We start from the raw sequence: 12570 nt of genomic DNA on the forward strand, positions 1-12570 counted from the left end.
CCTTGTCGGAATTTCGCCGGTCACTCTTCCGAAACCGTCCCAACGCGAAGATCGCGAAAAGTTATTAGGAATTCATATATTTTATGTGATTTTTGGTGCACCGAAGACGTAGTTATGGGTTTTGGGAGTCGCGGCGTTGATTCTTATATAGATAATGCGCGCTAATGCTTGCGGATGCGATCATACCAGCACTAATGCACCGGATCCTATCAGAACTCCGAAGTTAAGCGTGCTTGGGCGAGAGTAGTACTAGGATGGGTGACCTCTTGGGAAGTCCTCGTGTTGCATCCCTCTTTTTTTGCGAATTCTTTTTTTCGGAGGCCGAAACGATGGAATTTCACCAAAAATCGCTCCGAGTCTTGTTCAAATGCCCGTTTACGCTTACAATTCACCGGTGAAAGTCGAAATTCCGGACCGAGGGCGAAATTTACGATTTTACCCTTCCCCCGTTCACCTTGTCGGAATTTCGCCGGTCACTCTTCCGAAACCGTCCCAACGCGAAGATCGCGAAAAGTTATTAGGAATTCATATATTTTATGTGATTTTTGGTGCACCGAAGACGTAGTTATGGCTTTTGGGAGTCGCGGCGTTGATTCTTATATAGATAATGCGCGCTAATGCTTGCGGATGCGATCATACCAGCACTAATGCACCGGATCCCATCAGAACTCCGAAGTTAAGCGTGCTTGGGCGAGAGTAGTACTAGGATGGGTGACCTCCTGGGAAGTCCTCGTGTTGCATCCCTCTTTTTTTGCGAATTCTTTTTTTCGGAGGCCGAAACGATGGAATTTCACCAAAAATCGCTCGGAGTCTTGTTCAAATGCCCGTTTACGCTTACAATTCACCGGTGAAAGTCGAAATTCCGGAACGAGGGCGAAATTTACGATTTTACCCTTCCCCCGTTCACCTTGTCGGAATTTCGCCGGTCACTCTTCCGAAACCGTCCCAACGCGAAGATCGCGAAAAGTTATTAGGAATTCATATATTTTACGTGATTTTTGGTGCACCGAAGACGTAGTTATGGCTTTTGGGAGTCGCGGCGTTGATTGTTATATAGATAATGCGCGCAAATACTTGCGGATGCGATCATACCAGCACTAGTGCACCGGATCCCATCAGAACTCCGAAGTTAAGCGTGCTTGGGCGAGAGTAGTACTAGGATGGGTGACCTCCTGGGAAGTCCTCGTGTTGCATCCCTCTTTTTTTGCGAATTATTTTTTTCGGAGGCCGAAACGATGGAATTTCACCAAAAATCGCTCCGAGTCTTGTTCAAATGCCCGTTTACGCTTATAATTCACCGATGAATGTCGAAATTCTGGACCGAGGGCGAAATTTACGATTTTACCCTTCCCCCGTTCACCTTGTCGGAATTTCGCCGATCACTCTTCCGAAACCGTCCCAACGCGAAGATCGCGAAAAGTTATTAGGAATTCATATATTTTATGTGATTTTTGGTGCACCGAAGACGAAGTTATGGCTTTTGGGAGTCGCGGCGTTGATTCTTATATAGATAATGCGCGCTAATGCTTGCGGATGCGATCATACCAGCACTAATGCACCGGATCCCATCAGAACTCCGAAGTTAAGCATGCTTGGGCGAGAGTAGTACTAGGATGGGTGACCTCCTGGGAAGTCCTCGTGTTGCATCCCTCTTTTTTTGCGAATTCTTTTTTTCGGAGGCCGAAACGATGGAATTTCACCAAAAATCGCTCCGAGTCTTGTTCAAATGCCCGTTTACGCTTACAATTCACCGGTGAAAGTCGAAATTCCGGACCGAGGGCGAAATTTACGATTTTACCCTTCCCCCGTTCACCTTGTCGGAATTTCGCCGGTCACTCTTCCGAAACCATCCCAACGCGAAGATCGCGAAAAGTTATTAGGAATTCATATACTTTATGTGATTTTTGGTGCACCGAAGACGAAGTTATGGCTTTTAGGAGTCGCGGCGTTGATTCTTATATAGATAATGCGCGCTAATGCTTGCGTATGCGATCATACCAGCACTAATGCACCGGATCCCATCAGAACTCCGAAGTTAAGCGTGCTTGGGCGAGAGTAGTACTAGGATGGGTGACCTCATGGGAAGTCCTCGTGTTGCATCACTCTTTTTTTGCGAATTCTTTTTTTCGGAGGCCGAAACGATGGAATTTCACCAAAAATCGCTCCGAGTCTTGTTCAAATGCCCGTTTACGCTTACAATTCACCGGTGAAAGTCGAAATTCCGGACCGAGGGCGAAATTTACGATTTTACCCTTCCCCCGTTCACCTTGTCGGAATTTCGCCGGTCACTCTTCCGAAACCGTCCCAACGCGAAGATCGCGAAAAGTTATTAGGAATTCATATATTTTATGTGATTTTTGGTGCACCGAAGACGAAGTTATGGCTTTTGGGAGTCGCGGCGTTGATTCTTATATAGATAATGCGCGCTAATGCTTGCGGAGGCGATCATACCAGCACTAATGCACCGGATCCCATCAGAACTCCGAAGTTAAGCGTGCTTGGGCGAGAGTAGTACTAGGATGGGTGACCTCCTGGGAAGTCCTCGTGTTGCATCCCTCTTTTTCTGCGAATTCTTTTTTTCGGAGGCCGAAACGATGGAATTTCACCAAAAATCCATCCGAGTCTTGTTCAAATGCCCGTTTACGCTTACAATTCACCGGTGAAAGTCGAAATTCCGGACCGAGGGCGAAATTTACGATTTTACCCTTCCCCCGTTCACCTTGTCGGAATTTCGCCGATCACTCTTCCGAAACCGTCCCAACGCGAAGATCGCGAAAAGTTATTAGGAATTCATATATTTTATGTGATTTTTGGTGCACCGAAGACGTAGTTATGGCTTTTGGGAGTCGCGGCTTTGATTCTTATATAGATAATGCGCGCTAATGCTTGCAGATGCGATCATACCAGCACTAATGCACCGGATCCCATCAGAACTCCGAAGTTAAGCGTGCTTGGGCGAGAGTAGTACTAGGATGGGTGACCTCATGGGAAGTCCTCGTGTTGCATCCCTCTTTTTTTGCGAATTCTTTTTTTCGGAGGCCGAAACGATGGAATTTCACAAAAAATCGCTCCGAGTCTTGTTCAAATGCCCGTTTACGCTTACAATTCACCGGTGAAAGTCGAAATTCCGGACCGAGGGCGAAATTTACGATTTTACCCTTCCCCCGTTCACCTTGTCGGAATTTCGCCGGTCACTCTTCCGAAACCATCCCAACGCGAAGATCGCGAAAAGTTATTAGGAATTCATATATTTTATGTGATTTTTGGTGCACCGAAGACGAAGTTATGGCTTTTGGGAGTCGCGGCGTTAATTCTTATATAGATAATTCGCGCTAATGCTTGCAGATGCGATCATACCAGCACTAATGCACCGGATCCCATCAGAACTCCGAAGTTAAGCGTGCTTGGGCGAGAGTAGTACTAGGATGGGTGACCTCCTGGGAAGTCCTCGTGTTGCATCCCTCTTTTTTTGCGAATTCTTTTTTTCGGAGGCCGAAACGATGGAATTTCACCAAAAATCGCTCCGAGTCTTGTTCAAATGCCCGTTTACGCTTACAATTCACCGGTGAAAGTCGAAATTCCGGACCGAGGGCGAAATTTACGATTTTACCCTTCCCCCGTTCACCTTGTCGGAATTTCGCCGGTCACTCTTCCGAAACCGTCCCAACGCGAAGATCGCGAAAAGTTATTAGGAATTCATATATTTTATGTGATTTTTGGTGCACCGAAGACGAAGTTATGGCTTTTGGGAGTCGCGGCGTTGATTCTTATATAGATAATGCGTGCTAATGCTTGCGGATGCGATCATACCAGCACTAATGCACCGGATCCCATCAGAACTCCGAAGTTAAGCATGCTTGGGCGAGAGTAGTACTAGGATGGGTGACCTCCTGGGAAGTCCTCGTGTTGCATCCCTCTTTTTTTGCGAATTCTTTTTTTCGGAGGCCGAAACGATGGAATTTCACCAAAAATCGCTCCGAGTCTTGTTCAAATGCCCGTTTACGCTTACAATTCACCGGTGAAAGTCGAAATTCCGGACCGAGGGCGAAATTTACGATTTTACCCTTCCCCCGTTCACCTTGTCGGAATTTCGCCGGTCACTCTTCCGAAACCGTCCCAACGCGAAGATCGCGAAAAGTTATTAGGAATTCATATATTTTATGTGATTTTTGGTGCACCGAAGACGAAGTTATGGCTTTTGGGAGTCGCGGCGTTGATTCTTATATAGATAATGCGCGCTAATGCTTGCGGATGCGATCATACCAGCACTAATGCACCGGATCCCATCAGAACTCCGAAGTTAAGCGTGCTTGGGCGAGAGTAGTACTAGGATGGGTGACCTCCTGGGAAGTCCTCGTGTTGCATCCCTCTTTTTCTGCGAATTCTTTTTTTCGGAGGCCGAAACGATGGAATTTCACCAAAAATCCATCCGAGTCTTGTTCAAATGCCCGTTTACGCTTACAATTCACCGGTGAAAGTCGAAATTCCGGACCGAGGGCGAAATTTACGATTTTACCCTTCCCCCGTTCACCTTGTCGGAATTTCGCCGGTCACTCTTCCGAAACCGTCCCAACGCGAAGATCGCGAAAAGTTATTAGGAATTCATATATTTTATGTGATTTTTGGTGCACCGAAGACGAAGTTATGGCTTTTGGGAGTCGCGCCGTTGATTCTTATATAGATAATGCGCGCTAATGCTTGCGGATGCTATCATACCAGCACTAATGCACCGGATCCCATCAGAACTCCGAAGTTAAGCGTGCTTGGGCGAGAGTAGTACTAGGATGGGTGACCTCATGGGAAGTCCTCGTGTTGCATCACTCTTTTTTTGCGAATTCTTTTTTTCGGAGGCCGAAACGATGGAATTTCACCAAAAATCGCTCCGAGTCTTGTTCAAATGCCCGTTTACGCTTACAATTCACCGGTGAAAGTCGAAATTCCGGACCGAGGGCAAAATTTACGATTTTACCCTTCCCCCGTTCACCTTGTCGGAATTTCGCCGGTCACTCTTCCGAAACCGTCCCAACGCGAAGATCGCGAAAAGTTATTAGGAATTCATATATTTTATGTGATTTTTGGTGCACCGAAGACGAAGTTATGGCTTTTGGGAGTCGCGCCGTTGATTCTTATATAGATAATGCGCGCTAATGCTTGCGGATGCTATCATACCAGCACTAATGCACCGGATCCCATCAGAACTCCGAAGTTAAGCGTGCTTGGGCGAGAGTAGTACTAGGATGGGTGACCTCCTGGGAAGTCCTCGTGTTGCATCCCTCTTTTTCTGCGAATTCTTTTTTTCGGAGGCCGAAACGATGGAATTTCACCAAAAATCCATCCGAGTCTTGTTCAAATGCCCGTTTACGCTTACAATTCACCGGTGAAAGTCGAAATTCCGGACCGAGGGCGAAATTTACGATTTTACCCTTCCCCCGTTCACCTTGTCGGAATTTCGCCGATCACTCTTCCGAAACCGTCCCAACGCGAAGATCGCGAAAAGTTATTAGGAATTCATATATTTTATGTGATTTTTGGTGCACCGAAGACGTAGTTATGGCTTTTGGGAGTCGCGGGTTTGATTCTTATATAGATAATGCGCGCTAATGCTTGCAGATGCGATCCTACCAGCACTAATGCACCGGATCCCATCAGAACTCCGAAGTTAAGCGTGCTTGGGCGAGAGTAGTACTAGGATGGGTGACCTCATGGGAAGTCCTCGTGTTGCATCCCTCTTTTTTTGCGAATTCTTTTTTTCGGAGGCCGAAACGATGGAATTTCACAAAAAATCGCTCCGAGTCTTGTTCAAATGCCCGTTTACGCTTACAATTCACCGGTGAAGGTCGAAATTCCGGACCGAGGGCGAAATTTACGATTTTACCCTTCCCCCGTTCACCTTGTCGGAATTTCGCCGGTCACTCTTCCGAAACCATCTCAACGCGAAGATCGCGAAAAGTTATTAGGAATTCATATATTTTATGTGATTTTTGGTGCACCGAAGACGAAGTTATGGCTTTTGGGAGTCGCGGCGTTGATTCTTATATAGATAATGCGCGCTAATGCTTGCGGATGCTATCATACCAGCACTAATGCACCGGATCCCATCAGAACTCCGAAGTTAAGCATGCTTGGGCGAGAGTAGTACTAGGATGGGTGACCTCCTGGGAAGTCCTCGTGTTGCATCCCTCTTTTTTTGCGAATTCTTTTTTTCGGAGGCCGAAACGATGGAATTTCACCAAAAATCGCTCCGAGTCTTGTTCAAATGCCCGTTTACGCTTACAATTCACCGGTGAAAGTCGAAATTCCGGACCGAGGGCGAAATTTACGATTTTACCCTTCCCCCGTTCACCTTGTCGGAATTTCGCCGGTCACTCTTCCGAAACCATCCCAACGCGAAGATCGCGAAAAGTTATTAGGAATTCATATATTTTATGTGATTTTTGGTGCACCGAAGACGAAGTTATGGCTTTTGGGAGTCGCGGCGTTGATTCTTATATAGATAATGCGCGCTAATGCTTGCGGATGCGATCATACCAGCACTAATGCACCGGATCCCATCAGAACTCCGAAGTTAAGCGTGCTTGGGCGAGAGTAGTACTAGGATGGGTGACCTCATGGGAAGTCCTCGTGTTGCATCACTCTTTTTTTGCGAATTCTTTTTTTCGGAGGCCGAAACGATGGAATTTCACCAAAAATCGCTCCGAGTCTTGTTCAAATGCCCGTTTACGCTTACAATTCACCGGTGAAAGTCGAAATTCCGGACCGAGGGCAAAATTTACGATTTTACCCTTCCCCCGTTCACCTTGTCGGAATTTCGCCGGTCACTCTTCCGAAACCGTCCCAACGCGAAGATCGCGAAAAGTTATTAGGAATTCATATATTTTATGTGATTTTTGGTGCACCGAAGACGAAGTTATGGCTTTTGGGAGTCGCGCCGTTGATTCTTATATAGATAATGCGCGCTAATGCTTGCGGATGCTATCATACCAGCACTAATGCACCGGATCCCATCAGAACTCCGAAGTTAAGCGTGCTTGGGCGAGAGTAGTACTAGGATGGGTGACCTCCTGGGAAGTCCTCGTGTTGCATCCCTCTTTTTTTGCGAATTCTTTTTTTCGGAGGCCGAAACGATGGAATTTCACCAAAAATCCATCCGAGTCTTGTTCAAATGCCCGTTTACGCTTACAATTCACCGGTGAAAGTCGAAATTCCGGACCGAGGGCGAAATTTACGATTTTACCCTTCCCCCGTTCACCTTGTCGGAATTTCGCCGATCACTCTTCCGAAACCGTCCCAACGCGAAGATCGCGAAAAGTTATTAGGAATTCATATATTTTATGTGATTTTTGGTGCACCGAAGACGTAGTTATGGCTTTTGGGAGTCGCGCCGTTGATTCTTATATAGATAATGCGCGCTAATGCTTGCGGATGCTATCATACCAGCACTAATGCACCGGATCCCATCAGAACTCCGAAGTTAAGCGTGCTTGGGCGAGAGTAGTACTAGGATGGGTGACCTCCTGGGAAGTCCTCGTGTTGCATCCCTCTTTTTCTGCGAATTCTTTTTTTCGGAGGCCGAAACGATGGAATTTCACCAAAAATCCATCCGAGTCTTGTTCAAATGCCCGTTTACGCTTACAATTCACCGGTGAAAGTCGAAATTCCGGACCGAGGGCGAAATTTACGATTTTACCCTTCCCCCGTTCACCTTGTCGGAATTTCGCCGGTCACTCTTCCGAAACCGTCCCAACGCGAAGATCGCGAAAAGTTATTAGGAATTCATATACTTTATGTGATTTTTGGTGCACCGAAGACGAAGTTATGGCTTTTAGGAGTCGCGGCGTTGATTCTTATATAGATAATGCGCGCTAATGCTTGCGTATGCGATCATACCAGCACTAATACACCGGATCCCATCAGAACTCCGAAGTTAAGCGTGCTTGGGCGAGAGTAGTACTAGGATGGGTGACCTCATGGGAAGTCCTCGTGTTGCATCACTCTTTTTTTGCGAATTCTTTTTTTCGGAGGCCGAAACGATGGAATTTCACCAAAAATCGCTCGGAGTCTTGTTCAAATGCCCGTTTACGCTTACAATTCACCGGTGAAAGTCGAAATTCCGGACCGAGGGCGAAATTTACGATTTTACTCTTCCCCCGTTCACCTTGTCGGAATTTCGCCGGTCACTCTTCCGAAACCGTCCCAACGCGAAGATCGCGAAAAGTTATTAGGAATTCATATATTTTACGTGATTTTTGGTGCACCGAAGACGTAGTTATGGCTTTTGGGAGTCGCGGCGTTGATTGTTATATAGATAATGCGCGCAAATACTTGCGGATGCGATCATACCAGCACTAGTGCACCGGATCCCATCAGAACTCCGAAGTTAAGCGTGCTTGGGCGAGAGTAGTACTAGGATGGGTGACCTCCTGGGAAGTCCTCGTGTTGCATCCCTCTTTTTTTGCGAATTATTTTTTTCGGAGGCCGAAACGATGGAATTTCACCAAAAATCGCTCCGAGTCTTGTTCAAATGCCCGTTTACGCTTATAATTCACCGGTGAATGTCGAAATTCCGGACCGAGGGCGAAATTTACGATTTTACCCTTCCCCCGTTCACCTTGTCGGAATTTCGCCGATCACTCTTCCGAAACCGTCCCAACGCGAAGATCGCGAAAAGTTATTAGGAATTCATATATTTTATGTGATTTTTGGTGCACCGAAGACGAAGTTATGGCTTTTGGGAGTCGCGGCGTTGATTCTTATATAGATAATGCGCGCTAATGCTTGCGGATGCGATCATACCAGCACTAATGCACCGGATCCCATCAGAACTCCGAAGTTAAGCATGCTTGGGCGAGAGTAGTACTAGGATGGGTGACCTCCTGGGAAGTCCTCGTGTTGCATCCCTCTTTTTTTGCGAATTCTTTTTTTCGGAGGCCGAAACGATGGAATTTCACCAAAAATCGCTCCGAGTCTTGTTCAAATGCCCGTTTACGCTTACAATTCACCAGTGAAAGTCGAAATTCCGGACCGAGGGCGAAATTTACGATTTTACCCTTCCCCCGTTCACCTTGTCGGAATTTCGCCGGTCACTCTTCCGAAACCATCCCAACGCGAAGATCGCGAAAAGTTATTAGGAATTCATATACTTTATGTGATTTTTGGTGCACCGAAGACGAAGTTATGGCTTTTAGGAGTCGCGGCGTTGATTCTTATATAGATAATGCGCGCTAATGCTTGCGTATGCGATCATACCGGCACTAATGCACCGGATCCCATCAGAACTCCGAAGTTAAGCGTGCTTGGGCGAGAGTAGTACTAGGATGGGTGACCTCATGGGAAGTCCTCGTGTTGCATCACTCTTTTTTTGCGAATTCTTTTTTTCGGAGGCCGAAACGATGGAATTTCACCAAAAATCGCTCCGAGTCTTGTTCAAATGCCCGTTTACGCTTACAATTCACCGGTGAAAGTCGAAATTCCGGACCGAGGGCAAAATTAACGATTTTACCCTTCCCCCGTTCACCTTGTCGGAATTTCGCCGGTCACTCTTCCGAAACCGTCCCAACGCGAAGATCGCGAAAAGTTATTAGGAATTCATATATTTTATGTGATTTTTGGTGCACCGAAGACGAAGTTATGGCTTTTGGGAGTCGCGCCGTTGATTCTTATATAGATAATGCGCGCTAATGCTTGCGGATGCTATCATACCAGCACTAATGCACCGGATCCCATCAGAACTCCGAAGTTAAGCGTGCTTGGGCGAGAGTAGTACTAGGATGGGTGACCTCCTGGGAAGTCCTCGTGTTGCATCCCTCTTTTTCTGCGAATTCTTTTTTTCGGAGGCCGAAACGATGGAATTTCACCAAAAATCCATCCGAGTCTTGTTCAAATGCCCGTTTACGCTTACAATTCACCGGTGAAAGTCGAAATTCCGGACCGAGGGCGAAATTTACGATTTTACCCTTCCCCCGTTCACCTTGTCGGAATTTCGCCGATCACTCTTCCGAAACCGTCCCAACGCGAAGATCGCGAAAAGTTATTAGGAATTCATATATTTTATGTGATTTTTGGTGCACCGAAGACGTAGTTATGGCTTTTGGGAGTCGCGGGTTTGATTCTTATATAGATAATGCGCGCTAATGCTTGCAGATGCGATCATACCAGCACTAATGCACCGGATCCCATCAGAACTCCGAAGTTAAGCGTGCTTGGGCGAGAGTAGTACTAGGATGGGTGATCTCATGGGAAGTCCTCGTGTTGCATCCCTCTTTTTTTGCGAATTCTTTTTTCGGAGGCCGAAACGATGGAATTTCACAAAAAATCGCTCCGAGTCTTGTTCAAATGCCCGTTTACGCTTACAATTCACCGGTGAAGGTCGAAATTCCGGACCGAGGGCGAAATTTACGATTTTACCCTTCCCCCGTTCACCTTGTCGGAATTTCGCCGGTCACTCTTCCGAAACCATCCCAACGCGAAGATCGCGAAAAGTTATTAGGAATTCATATATTTTATGTGATTTTTGGTGCACCGAAGACGAAGTTATGGCTTTTGGGAGTCGCGGCGTTGATTCTTATATAGATAATGCGCGCTAATGCTTGCGGATGCGATCATACCAGCACTAATGCACCGGATCCCATCAGAACTCCGAAGTTAAGCGTGCTTGGGCGAGAGTAGTACTAGGATGGGTGACCTCCTGGGAAGTCCTCGTGTTGCATCCCTCTTTTTTTGCGAATTCTTTTTTTCGGAGGCCGAAACGATGGAATTTCACCAAAAATCGCTCCGAGTCTTGTTCAAATGCCCGTTTACGCTTACAATTCACCGGTGAAAGTCGAAATTCCGGACCGAGGGCGAAATTTACAATTTTACCCTTCCCCCGTTCACCTTGTCGGAATTTCGCCGGTCACTCTTCCGAAACCGTCCCAACGCGAAGATCGCGAAAAGTTATTAGGAATTCATATATTTTATGTGATTTTTGGTGCACCGAAGACGAAGTTTAGGCTTTTGGGAGTCGCGGCGTTGATTCTTATATAGATAATGCGCGCTAATGCTTGCGGATGCTATCATACCAGCACTAATGCACCGGATCCCATCAGAACTCCGAAGTTAAGCGTGCTTGGGCGAGAGTAGTACTAAGATGGGTGACCTCCTGGGAAGTCCTCGTGTTGCATCCCTCTTTTTTTGCGAATTCTTTTTTTCGGAGGCCGAAACGATGGAATTTCACCAAAAATCGCTCCGAGTCTTGTTCAAATGCCCGTTTACGCTTACAATTCACCGGTGAAAGTCGAAATTCCGGACCGAGGGCGAAATTTACGATTTTACCCTTCCCCCGTTCACCTTGTCGGAATTTCGCCGATCACTCTTCCGAAACCGTCCCAACGCGAAGATCGCGAAAAGTTATTAGGAATTCATATATTTTATGTGATTTTTGGTGCACCGAAGACGTAGTTATGGCTTTTGGGAGTCGCGGCTTTGATTCTTATATAGATAATGCGCGCTAATGCTTGAAGATGCGATCATACCAGCACTAATGCACCGGATCCCATCAGAACTCCGAAGTTAAGCGTGCTTGGGCGAGAGTAGTACTAGGATGGGTGACCTCATGGGAAGTCCTCGTGTTGCATCCCTCTTTTTTTGCGAATTCTTTTTTTCGGAGGCCGAAACGATGGAATTTCACAAAAAATCGCTCCGAGTCTTGTTCAAATGCCCGTTTACGCTTACAATTCACCGGTGAAAGTCGAAATTCCGGACCGAGGGCGAAATTTACGATTTTACCCTTCCCCCGTTCACCTTGTCGGAATTTTGCCGGTCACTCTTCCGAAACCATCCCAACGCGAAGATCGCGAAAAGTTATTAGGAATTCATATATTTTATGTGATTTTTGGTGCACCGAAGACGAAGTTATGGCTTTTGGGAGTCGCGGCGTTGATTCTTATATAGATAATGCGCGCTAATGCTTGCGGATGCGATCATACCAGCACTAATGCATCGGATCCCATCAGAACTCCGAAGTTAAGCGTGCTTGGGCGAGAGTAGTACTAGGATGGGTGACCTCCTGGGTAGTCCTCGTGTTGCATCCCTCTTTTTTTGCGAATTCTTTTTTTCGGAGGCCGAAACGATGGAATTTCACCAAAAATCGCTCCGAATCTTGTTCAAATGCCCGTTTACGCTTACAATTCACCGGTGAAAGTCGAAATTCCGGACCGAGGGGGAAATTTACGATTTTACCCTTCCCCCGTTCACCTTGTCGGAATTTCGCCGATCACTCTTCCGAAACCGTCCCAACGCGAAGATCGCGAAAAGTTATTAGGAATTCATATATTTTATGTGATTTTTGGTGCACCGAAGACGAAGTTATGGCTTTTGGGAGTCGCGGCGTTGATTCTTATATAGATAATGCGCGCTAATGCTTGCGGATGCGATCATACCAGCACTAATGCACCGGATCCCATCAGAACTCCGAAGTTAAGCGTGCTTGGGCGAGAGTAGTACTAGGATGGGTGACCTCCTGGGAAGTCCTCGTGTTGCATCCCTCTTTTTTTGCGAATTCTTTTTTTCGGAGGCCGAAACGATGGAATTTCA

General features: G+C 46.6%; 28 non-coding genes across 28 annotated transcripts; all 28 read left to right on the forward strand.

Annotated features, from left to right (window-relative positions):
• The first annotated feature begins 172 nt into the window (after positions 1-172).
• LOC149397177 (5S ribosomal RNA) lies at positions 173-291 on the forward strand. The gene has a single exon (XR_016298298.1). It is a non-coding gene; the product is annotated as a 5S ribosomal RNA (ribosomal RNA).
• A 334-nt stretch (positions 292-625) lies between these two features.
• Positions 626-744, forward strand: LOC149397178 (5S ribosomal RNA). The gene has a single exon (XR_016297391.1). It is a non-coding gene; the product is annotated as a 5S ribosomal RNA (ribosomal RNA).
• Positions 745-1078: 334 nt separating this feature from the next.
• On the forward strand, positions 1079-1197 carry LOC149397179 (5S ribosomal RNA). The gene has a single exon (XR_016297810.1). It is a non-coding gene; the product is annotated as a 5S ribosomal RNA (ribosomal RNA).
• Positions 1198-1531: 334 nt separating this feature from the next.
• Positions 1532-1650, forward strand: LOC149397180 (5S ribosomal RNA). Its single transcript, XR_016298191.1, has one exon. It is a non-coding gene; the product is annotated as a 5S ribosomal RNA (ribosomal RNA).
• Positions 1651-1984: 334 nt separating this feature from the next.
• On the forward strand, positions 1985-2103 carry LOC149397181 (5S ribosomal RNA). The gene has a single exon (XR_016298607.1). It is a non-coding gene; the product is annotated as a 5S ribosomal RNA (ribosomal RNA).
• Positions 2104-2437: 334 nt separating this feature from the next.
• Positions 2438-2556, forward strand: LOC149397182 (5S ribosomal RNA). Its single transcript, XR_016298184.1, has one exon. It is a non-coding gene; the product is annotated as a 5S ribosomal RNA (ribosomal RNA).
• A 334-nt stretch (positions 2557-2890) lies between these two features.
• LOC149397183 (5S ribosomal RNA) lies at positions 2891-3009 on the forward strand. Its single transcript, XR_016298088.1, has one exon. It is a non-coding gene; the product is annotated as a 5S ribosomal RNA (ribosomal RNA).
• Positions 3010-3343: 334 nt separating this feature from the next.
• On the forward strand, positions 3344-3462 carry LOC149397184 (5S ribosomal RNA). The gene has a single exon (XR_016297973.1). It is a non-coding gene; the product is annotated as a 5S ribosomal RNA (ribosomal RNA).
• Positions 3463-3796: 334 nt separating this feature from the next.
• LOC149397185 (5S ribosomal RNA) lies at positions 3797-3915 on the forward strand. The gene has a single exon (XR_016298192.1). It is a non-coding gene; the product is annotated as a 5S ribosomal RNA (ribosomal RNA).
• A 334-nt stretch (positions 3916-4249) lies between these two features.
• Positions 4250-4368, forward strand: LOC149397186 (5S ribosomal RNA). The gene has a single exon (XR_016297392.1). It is a non-coding gene; the product is annotated as a 5S ribosomal RNA (ribosomal RNA).
• A 334-nt stretch (positions 4369-4702) lies between these two features.
• LOC149397187 (5S ribosomal RNA) lies at positions 4703-4821 on the forward strand. Its single transcript, XR_016298821.1, has one exon. It is a non-coding gene; the product is annotated as a 5S ribosomal RNA (ribosomal RNA).
• A 334-nt stretch (positions 4822-5155) lies between these two features.
• On the forward strand, positions 5156-5274 carry LOC149397188 (5S ribosomal RNA). Its single transcript, XR_016298250.1, has one exon. It is a non-coding gene; the product is annotated as a 5S ribosomal RNA (ribosomal RNA).
• Positions 5275-5608: 334 nt separating this feature from the next.
• LOC149397189 (5S ribosomal RNA) lies at positions 5609-5727 on the forward strand. Its single transcript, XR_016298695.1, has one exon. It is a non-coding gene; the product is annotated as a 5S ribosomal RNA (ribosomal RNA).
• A 334-nt stretch (positions 5728-6061) lies between these two features.
• Positions 6062-6180, forward strand: LOC149397190 (5S ribosomal RNA). Its single transcript, XR_016298838.1, has one exon. It is a non-coding gene; the product is annotated as a 5S ribosomal RNA (ribosomal RNA).
• Positions 6181-6514: 334 nt separating this feature from the next.
• LOC149397191 (5S ribosomal RNA) lies at positions 6515-6633 on the forward strand. The gene has a single exon (XR_016298161.1). It is a non-coding gene; the product is annotated as a 5S ribosomal RNA (ribosomal RNA).
• Positions 6634-6967: 334 nt separating this feature from the next.
• On the forward strand, positions 6968-7086 carry LOC149397192 (5S ribosomal RNA). Its single transcript, XR_016298251.1, has one exon. It is a non-coding gene; the product is annotated as a 5S ribosomal RNA (ribosomal RNA).
• A 334-nt stretch (positions 7087-7420) lies between these two features.
• Positions 7421-7539, forward strand: LOC149397193 (5S ribosomal RNA). Its single transcript, XR_016298252.1, has one exon. It is a non-coding gene; the product is annotated as a 5S ribosomal RNA (ribosomal RNA).
• Positions 7540-7873: 334 nt separating this feature from the next.
• LOC149397194 (5S ribosomal RNA) lies at positions 7874-7992 on the forward strand. The gene has a single exon (XR_016298561.1). It is a non-coding gene; the product is annotated as a 5S ribosomal RNA (ribosomal RNA).
• A 334-nt stretch (positions 7993-8326) lies between these two features.
• LOC149397195 (5S ribosomal RNA) lies at positions 8327-8445 on the forward strand. The gene has a single exon (XR_016297811.1). It is a non-coding gene; the product is annotated as a 5S ribosomal RNA (ribosomal RNA).
• A 334-nt stretch (positions 8446-8779) lies between these two features.
• Positions 8780-8898, forward strand: LOC149397196 (5S ribosomal RNA). Its single transcript, XR_016298193.1, has one exon. It is a non-coding gene; the product is annotated as a 5S ribosomal RNA (ribosomal RNA).
• Positions 8899-9232: 334 nt separating this feature from the next.
• LOC149397197 (5S ribosomal RNA) lies at positions 9233-9351 on the forward strand. Its single transcript, XR_016298598.1, has one exon. It is a non-coding gene; the product is annotated as a 5S ribosomal RNA (ribosomal RNA).
• A 334-nt stretch (positions 9352-9685) lies between these two features.
• Positions 9686-9804, forward strand: LOC149397198 (5S ribosomal RNA). Its single transcript, XR_016298253.1, has one exon. It is a non-coding gene; the product is annotated as a 5S ribosomal RNA (ribosomal RNA).
• Positions 9805-10138: 334 nt separating this feature from the next.
• On the forward strand, positions 10139-10257 carry LOC149397199 (5S ribosomal RNA). Its single transcript, XR_016298611.1, has one exon. It is a non-coding gene; the product is annotated as a 5S ribosomal RNA (ribosomal RNA).
• Positions 10258-10590: 333 nt separating this feature from the next.
• Positions 10591-10709, forward strand: LOC149397200 (5S ribosomal RNA). The gene has a single exon (XR_016297394.1). It is a non-coding gene; the product is annotated as a 5S ribosomal RNA (ribosomal RNA).
• A 334-nt stretch (positions 10710-11043) lies between these two features.
• On the forward strand, positions 11044-11162 carry LOC149397201 (5S ribosomal RNA). Its single transcript, XR_016298351.1, has one exon. It is a non-coding gene; the product is annotated as a 5S ribosomal RNA (ribosomal RNA).
• A 334-nt stretch (positions 11163-11496) lies between these two features.
• LOC149397202 (5S ribosomal RNA) lies at positions 11497-11615 on the forward strand. The gene has a single exon (XR_016298090.1). It is a non-coding gene; the product is annotated as a 5S ribosomal RNA (ribosomal RNA).
• Positions 11616-11949: 334 nt separating this feature from the next.
• Positions 11950-12068, forward strand: LOC149397203 (5S ribosomal RNA). Its single transcript, XR_016298840.1, has one exon. It is a non-coding gene; the product is annotated as a 5S ribosomal RNA (ribosomal RNA).
• Positions 12069-12402: 334 nt separating this feature from the next.
• LOC149397204 (5S ribosomal RNA) lies at positions 12403-12521 on the forward strand. The gene has a single exon (XR_016297395.1). It is a non-coding gene; the product is annotated as a 5S ribosomal RNA (ribosomal RNA).
• Positions 12522-12570: the final 49 nt, after the last annotated feature.

This window comes from Urtica dioica, chromosome 5 (assembly GCF_054948205.1).
Source record: "Urtica dioica subsp. dioica isolate 48M chromosome 5, U.dioica_male_clone48M_v1_H2, whole genome shotgun sequence".
Taxonomy (NCBI): domain Eukaryota; kingdom Viridiplantae; phylum Streptophyta; class Magnoliopsida; order Rosales; family Urticaceae; genus Urtica; species Urtica dioica.